Genomic DNA, 9,032 nt, shown 5'->3' on the forward strand with positions numbered 1-9,032 from the left:
ATCATGAATAGTTAAAAATCTATTTACTCAAGCAGTCGCGTCGATTGCAAATTGAATGCTGATAAAATAAACGTTATTTTTTTCTAAAGCATCTGGATCTCATTACGATCTTGAACCAATCGAACACTGCCTTATTGGCTGCTTCGATCTGATCACGCACTAGTACAGTGTTACAAATTGTATCATTGGATCTACGTCTGACTTCCTGCTCTCCTAAAACCTTTGAAGAGTCGAATAGGTATTTACTATACAAGCATCCCTTTCATCAGATGAGATTGAGGTAATACACAGATTGAGTTCTAAATCAAAGTGTTTAAGTGTCGCACTGTAATACCCGGCTCTTGTCTTGTTGTCTTGGAGTGAATTAAAGGCGAATGTTCCCGGTGAAAGAGCGCCTTTATCAGTCAGTATATTTCGCCGTGTTGTGTTACAAATTGTATTATTGGATCAGCGTCTGACTTCCTGCTCTTTTATAACCTAAATGCGTTTAAAATTGGAATGCAAGCGTTACTTTAGTCATCACCACTTTTCATCAGATGAGGTTTAGGTAATACACGGATTGAGTTCAAAATCAAAATTACAAGTGGCGCACTGTAATGCTCGGCTCCGATCACTCCGTGCTAGATCATAATGTTCAGGCATTCCCAGTGAAAGAGCGCCTTTATCAGTACATTTCGCCGTGTTTAGTAATTGCCCGCAGTTGCTCTCCTTATCGCGATACTAATCAGGCGTCGCGAACCGGCGCGATCCGCCGCGGCCGCAAGGTCGGCTATATTTACACATCGCCGTGTGGCGCCCCCGGCGAAATTGTAACTGTACCGCGTCTTGTCTATGATCAACCGGTTCAACAACGGCGATAGATGGCGCTGTACCAAATTGCATCGCGGGTACGTAAATTTCAATGCAATTTCACGTCCAAGTTGACGATTTCTAAGTGAAAAATCTTTTCCAGATTGTAGAAGGTATATCATTATAAATTCAAATGTTTTAATTACCATTCCTGTTTCACATTAAAACCTTTGTTTGATATTCACAACAATATTATTGTTGGATGTTAAACGTAAGTATCTAATTTACATTCATAAAACCACGCTGGCAAACAGCGTAGATGTCACTAGCAAGGCAACCAATGGCAAATGGAGCTAGTTAAGTGGCAGTACAAATTTTAATCCTTAATACAAGTACGTTTGAGCCTTTTTTAAAGAGAATTTTTAGTGATAATATACGTACAGGAAAGCAAAAGGTACAAAAACAAACGTATGACGTTTGTACCTAAGGTAGTCGACTCTTTCGAGAGAAAACTGATCTTCACGCTCACCTTCCGAGCAGAGGTCCCGTTAATTTTTCCCAATATGGCCGCAAAGTACCAAAGAAATCACGTTGCGGTGGTTTCTGGTTTAGTAAGCATTGCATCAACCGGATTGTCCGATAAGAGAGATTCCACGTGCTCCGAAGGCCTTTATAGTGTACAGTCGCCACCAAAACCATCTTTATAATGTGCATTTTTTCCTTACTTACTTCATTACTTACATCGTCGTTTCAGCCAAATGACGTCCACTACTGGACAAAGGCCTCCCCCAATGGTTTCCACAACGATCGGTCCTTCCCCGCGACCTTCACCAGATCGTCGATCCACCACTTACTTACTTTTTTTCTATTCCTCAATAACAATGATTATGACTAAAGCTAACTAACATTTTATTGAGGAAGGTATAATCGAAACTTCGAGACTTACAGACTTACAATAACATATTATATGAGTTTGAGATAGTATAGTGTATTTCGGCTCCGAAAAAGTTTATTTTGAGTTTATCAGTTGTAAATTGAAGCCAAAATTTTGCATAATTTGGTAGTATCGGTGTTGGGACAAACCGAAACTAGGCAGTAAAACATATGACACATTGAGATTCACGAGCCAAGGCCACGTTTTAGTACGAACGAAGTTTATTGTTTCCTGCCACCGCACGAGATTATATCGCGGTAGGCTGTAGGCCAGCGATGGCGAACCTTTACGCATCAACGTGCCACTTTCCTAAAAAAAATTGATGTAGTCATAGACCGGTCGTCAAATACCTGTTTTCTACCCTTTCAACACTCTTCGGTTGACGCCATTGCCTTAGCTACTAGCGAGTGACAGGACCTTAACAATGGCACCAACTGATGAGGTCAAATACCTACGATAGCCTTCATTCAAAACACATTATTTTACTAGTGAATTTTGAGATTGGTAGTGTGTAATGTTGAAAATTACTAAAGTGACTGAATTTGACTGATTTACGGTCAAATTGGTAAAAACCGGTCAAAAACTAGTCATTAACCGTCAAAAATGGTTATTTTCAGTCAGTTTGATTTCACCAATGGCACGCGTCCCATTAGTTTGCCATCCCTGCTGTAGGTAGGCTGCTCAGGCACAGACATGCGCGTGCGCCGCCGTGTGCTAAGTTAATCTCTAGTAGCACTATTATTTGTAAATAATAGTGCTACTAGAGATTAACGTAGCACACGGCGGCGCACGCGCATGTCTGTACAAGTATTGTGTCTGGGAGCTGACGCACACTGTCAGTTGACAGCCATTCGGAGATATTTTCACAGAATATTTTAAAAGGAGGTGTCCTTCCTCAACATGTGATCGCGGCCTCTGTACTATTCTTAACTGAACCGGATAGCTCTCAATTTATAAATAACTCATGACTTGGTTACATTTCACTATTTAAAAGAACTGATACAGTTTTAATTGTTTATTTTCTTGCTCTATGATATTTTATGGTGATGGTGAAAATATAAGTAGAGATAAGGGCAAGTGACGAAAAGAGGGTAGAGTCGGTCTAAAATTTAATGAGTATAAAGTTGACTATCTAAGAAAAGCTGAGCACTTGCAGTTAAAAGATTATGAAACTTGCGACAGACTGGAATGTAAAGGTGACAAAACAAACAGTGACGACAGACATGAAAATAAATTAAAAACGTAACAAAACAACTGACATAACATTCACAAGGATGAACTCGCGCCGGCTGCGCGTACGCAACGTAATTTCAGCGCTCGTGATCGCTGTGTGTGACGCAACAGAGATCTTTGCACCGTATTGACATATCCATTTGCAACTTTTAATTGTGTTCATTAATTACTTATTACTTTCGTTCATGATTAGTATTAATTGAACGAAACTTTGAGTTCTACCTATCTTACTATTTAACATACCTATTGAGTGATTCGGCGTAGACTATTCCAGTGAATTTATCATCAATCGAAATGGATTTACGGCGTTGAATAAATTAATTTTATGTACTTTGGCAGACGGCGACTATTACATTTAGCGAGGCAGTTAACGCGCGCATTGCGTTATGGTTTGACGTGAGAGGGTCATCTGTATGATTTTACTGACTATTTATCAACTTTACTCTTGTATCTTGATGATATTTTAAATTAGATGTTTCGAGGACTTTTATTGCCGTAACTAAAATAGGACAAGTGCCGTAGGCGATGTAACATTTCAGTTCAAAGTCGTGGTCGCTTCGCTACGTCCCCATATTTAGAAAACAACAAATGGATACGACTTTCTTGAATTGAACTGTATAACATTGTTTACAAGCACTGATGAAACCTTTTCATATATGCCTGCATTTCTAACAATACAATGTGACGTAAACGATGCAGCTTTTTATGTACAGATTTTAGAAGCATAGAATCACAGAATAATGATAAGTTAGAACGAACCGTGTTCAGAAATTGTTGCCGTATGACAAAGAAGTTCTTCGGAAGGAACTAATCTTTAACATCAACCAAGAAAATCTGAACTTAAATCTGTATCAATAAGGAACAATTTAATAAAAATGCTGTGCTACGTTGCGCTTCGTTTATTGCGACGCAGCGCAGCGCAACGGCCTTGTGGCTGTCTTAAGGCTTGGCGCCATGTCAAAGGACAGTTGGCAGGCCATCGGTGCCATCGACCTGATTGGCCAAAAATATTTACACACGCCTTGACGAATGCCGTAATAGGAGCCCATATCAATGGGAACCATACGTCTTCTTGATGACATACATAGATAATAGAGCTTGTTGAAGTAAAGGTTGTGTGTATGCTTGTATGTAAAATAAAATTTAGAGCTCTATTTCTAGAGTCAGATTTTCGCCCGTATTCACAATATTACTATGAGGTCTCACAGTGCTCGTGAACGGACAGAGTCACACAAGAATCAATAACAGAGGCACAGAGCTCTATTTAACTCTGTGCGTTCGATTTACTCCTTCACTTAAGCAAGCATCGTTTGTGAATACAAGCAGTTACCTACAAAGCACACATGTGTCTCTATTGGACATACCTAACTATTGAGCATGACGATACACGAGTAGTACTTTGACCCAATCGCAGCCCGAATACAAATACTGGTCGAATGATGAATGTACGTATGTATGCCAAATGCGCTACACGCGATGGTAACTTGCATTAGTTGCGTAACACTTTGTATGAAATATGAAAAGTGCCACCCACTGATTCACAAATGTTTCGATGAACAAACAGTTGGCCACAAATGTTGGCCGCGGATCTTCGAATATTTTGTTGATCAAAACTTTTGCACACGGACATTTATCGAACCTGCTTAAAGATAAAAAAGATAGATATGAGGAAGTGTTAATTACCTAGTGATTTTAAGTTACTCCTAAACTTGTACATCTTCAATTTTGTACCATGTTTACTAAGCATTTTAAACCTGTACTTACTGGATAACTATGAAATCAATATGTCTTGGTTCATTGTAAAGAGCATTTTAAAATGGAATCAATATTGAAAATTGTTATTGTCTAAAGAAAGCTCTATCATGATTTCATATTCACCCTATTTACAGTCTATCGACGAAAATGAACCTCTTTTTAGACGATATTTGTATGCTATTTGGACACAAGTCCTTTTTATTGAATGTAAAATGATTTTTAGTAGTCAAAAGGTAAGTATATTGTAGATTGGGATTGAAGGCGTACTTTACGAGCGTCTACGCGTCTTTACGGCGGTCCATAAAGCGGAGATTGCGATCTGGAGGCGAAGGACAACGCTGCTGCGTGATTCAGAGGGCTTAGCGTGAGTTTACATCTAACGCCGTCACTAGCGAGCGCGTTAAAAAATATATGAAGATTTTAGTTCTTGAAAGTTTCCGCTAGGGGCGCTGTACAATCCGTCATACATTTGATGTCACTTTTATACGCAGTCAACATCGAATGCCTTCGACGTAAACTCACACTACGCCCCCAGAGTGTCGGCCGCCGCCATAACGTTGGCGGAGTTACATCACTTCACACTACAGACCTAAGCGGAGTTATTCCCGATTTTATTGATCACATCACACTAAGATAGGATGCAACTTAATTTTGATTCAAAATAGATAAATTGATAAACCTTATTTTTTTAAGTCAGTTATTAACTATTTAATTTTGTATACAAGCAGTCAAGTTTTAAAGTAAATTTCATTATTAAGAGATGGTCAGTTATCTCAGTTATCTTACTTGGAATTACTAAATAAAAGTACCAATATCATTATCAACATATTTTATCTAAAGCAGCAACAGAAACGTGTTTCCCATAACAAAACAAAAAACAGGTTTCTAACAAGAACAATTCTGTTTGTCGGCAGGCATGAAAATGACCACTTCCACGACAGCGACAATGAGCGCGCGCGTACACAGAAAAGTGATAAGGGCCCCCCATAAACGCGCGCACCCGGGCAAGACGCCGCATTCCGGCAAAATGCTCCACGCGGGCAAACTGCACCCGGGAAAGATCACCCACCCGGGCAAGATCAACCCGGGCAAACTCGCCCACCCGGGGAAGCTCGCCCACCCGGGCAAATTCGCCCACTTAGGCAAATTCGGGAAACTCGCGCACTATGCACAGACACACTCTCTGAGGCCGCCCGAGCCTTGCGAGAACAGTAACGACAGCGGCTTTGGGCCTGACCCAGTCAACAGGTGAGATGTACTGCCTTTTACGCTTCTGCGCTGGAACAGCTCAGTGTATGTCATACAGCTTGCTTCATGATGTTACGAAGGCTAACACACATCTTGAATGTGCTTAACAAAACGCATTATAATAATCATTCATCATCATAAATTATATACCCAAGCTTTTAACTTCTAAAATGTTGTAAAATTTAATTTTTCGTTATTCCAGCTATGTATGAGGAAAAACTTTGATTTTCCAGTTTAATTCGGCTTCAAGAGGTATTATTATTAGTGGTACATCACTATCAGCGCGCCCAAAACCGCGAATTCGTCGTATATTTAGCGCGATATCGTGGTTCCGCGTAGATCCTCACAACTCGACCTTCAAGTGAAGATGCGTCATTTAGACAAACATTCTAGGGCTGATTAATTACCATAATTTTTAATACAAAAAGATATAAAATATTCAACAGTTATTTTGTAAATGCCGTAAGATTAAAATTCAATATTTCATTTAAAAGAAGTAAGTAACAGACAGTGACAAAGTGTTTTTTTTTTTTTCTGAAATTCTTCTGTTCTGTATTTTTGTAATTAGTTATTGCATAGGCAGTGTAAATAACATCAGCACTTCATTTTACATACTATTATTTATTAAAAATGTAAATAAATGTATTCGAGCAACCCTAAATGTAAGTAATCACGCGCAATCGATATTAATCGCCGGTTTTGGTGCGTGTACGCATGGACAAACAAGTCCGCTCAGCGTAACCACTTTTTCTTTGAATTTGTACAATGAAGACTTCAAGCGATAAATTACGGCTAGAAAATGTATTTATTCCAACGAGAAAATTCACATTTTCACATTCAATTACATTATTTTACAATATAACTTAGGATAACTTTTATTTTCAATCTTTGGACAACTTTCACAGCGCCAGCTAGCCCCAATTAATCACTTTGTGTAGGTATAGTATTTTGTTACTGATGGCTCTACGTGATTTTTGTTACAGTTTTCAGGAGGTATCGTACCTCCTCAAAGCAGGAATATAAAGAATTTTTCATGATTTTCACAAACTAATTTTCATTACATCATATTAGTAGGTACCTACGAACTAACAGATCTCGTGATAATAACATTATGTACCCACATGAGATTTAGGTAAATTTTCTAGTCGGTGTTATTTATTAAGCCAATTGACAGACGATCCAAATTAGTAACAGTAGTCATTTACATACTTTACATGAGATAATTAAAAGGAACTCCCGCGAGGCGCACGTTACTTTGAAATGCCATACATTAATGCATCACATGATCAATTAGTCATGCCATGTATCTCCAATGGATGCTCAGGTAATACTGATCGCGAATACATTTCGCTTTCCAATAAAAACAGTTTAATTTGTAAATGAGCCTGACTTCCTACGAGTTTATGTGATTACTAACTATAGTCACATGTTTCCTCAACGCAAACCTTTAGCACGAAAAACTTTCGTCTTCGAATCGTCGACGCCGCACTCAGGCAAATCGTCGTCAACGATAACGTGATGATCTCGATTGTCAAAATTAGTTTCGCTCTACCATTTCTCATACTCTAAGTTAACTTTACGTTACAAGGGCGTTGTTTAACTTTCCATACTAAATCTCTGATGATGGCGATTCGAATACGCAAACGATTCGACGTCGAAAGTTTTCCGTGCTAGACTTACTGGTCTTGTTATGTGAGTCCTAACTTCGAGACACAATTTGAAGGGCACTCGGTCTGTGACCGGTAAACTTCTTGATGGATCTGACTCACGAGGAGTCGTTAGACCCGCCGTCATCCTCTAAGTGGGATTGCAATAACAACACAGTCGACGACAACAGAATTCACCAATTTTGAAAATAAAATAATTTATGAAGACATTTCTTTTTTATCTTACCACCGGAAGCTACTATCAACTAGCGCTAAAAATTATCTCTGACATCAACGTTATTTCATCATTTATATTACGAGATTTCAGACATAGATTAGGTACCTACCTACTCATTGTTTGTTAGTAAATATTTAACTTTTTTGTTCGCAAATTGTTGAATTTTTAAGACATCGAATTTACTTAACAATTACACCAGGACCGTTTAATCAAGCTACTCTACATAATTCTTGTATAATAAATAACTTTTTCATGACTATGTAGTAGGTATATCAGAAAGTAATCATTGAAAACCTCTCAGAACAATTTTTCATAAATTCGCGTAACATCTTACGATTACGACATGCCATGCGCGCGCGCAGAGTATCTACTATACGTGCTAATTCGTATTTTTGGCACGTGCTTGCACATCTGATTCACGCGTCTATCGAATGAAGCGATAAATAACTAAGATCGATATCATTTGACGACCCATTGTGATACTTGTGTCGCTTTTTTGCACATGGTATCAGACTGGTTCACTATCGGTCTATCAGACGGTTTTCCTTTAAATTAGATTTACAATTTACGATAAGTTAAGTTTCATTTCATCATTTTCGAAATCGACCATCTTTTTATTCTAATAAAACGTCATCTTCTAGTTATAAGAAAAAAGGACGTAAAAGTTATCCTCAAAATTAAAGTTAAACACAACGCATCACAAAATAATATTTGTCGCAAATTCTGTTAATTCCTCATTAGTACTTAATTACATTTTGGACATCACTAAACTTGGATCAACTTTTTAACCATATTTCAGGGATTACGCAACATGTTGTAAATTACGGAAACACATGTTACCTTTACGGTAAAGCTTATCATCTCTATCTTTCCTAAACGTGCTGTTACGTGGACTTCGCCTTCCTACTCATTAGTTCATTCGCTTTTTTCTGTCGGGACCTTCTTCATAGGGGGTTCTGTCAAGGTGCTACAAGGACCTCCTACTATATGAAACCCTACGTGTGCACAGATCAACAGAAACTTTGGAGGATTGGGACCACCCGGATTCCAAAAGACGCCGCGGCCAGAGCGAGTCAGGGGTTAAGGTTGAGTGCGACGATGCGAACGACGCGTACGCGTTCGCGCCGCCCGCGCACGCGCCTCCGACCGCGACCGCGACCGCGCCCGCTACCGCGCCCGCGCTCGCGCC

Source organism: Ostrinia nubilalis, chromosome 3 (genome assembly GCF_963855985.1).
Source record: "Ostrinia nubilalis chromosome 3, ilOstNubi1.1, whole genome shotgun sequence".
In the NCBI taxonomy this organism is placed as follows: domain Eukaryota; kingdom Metazoa; phylum Arthropoda; class Insecta; order Lepidoptera; family Crambidae; genus Ostrinia; species Ostrinia nubilalis.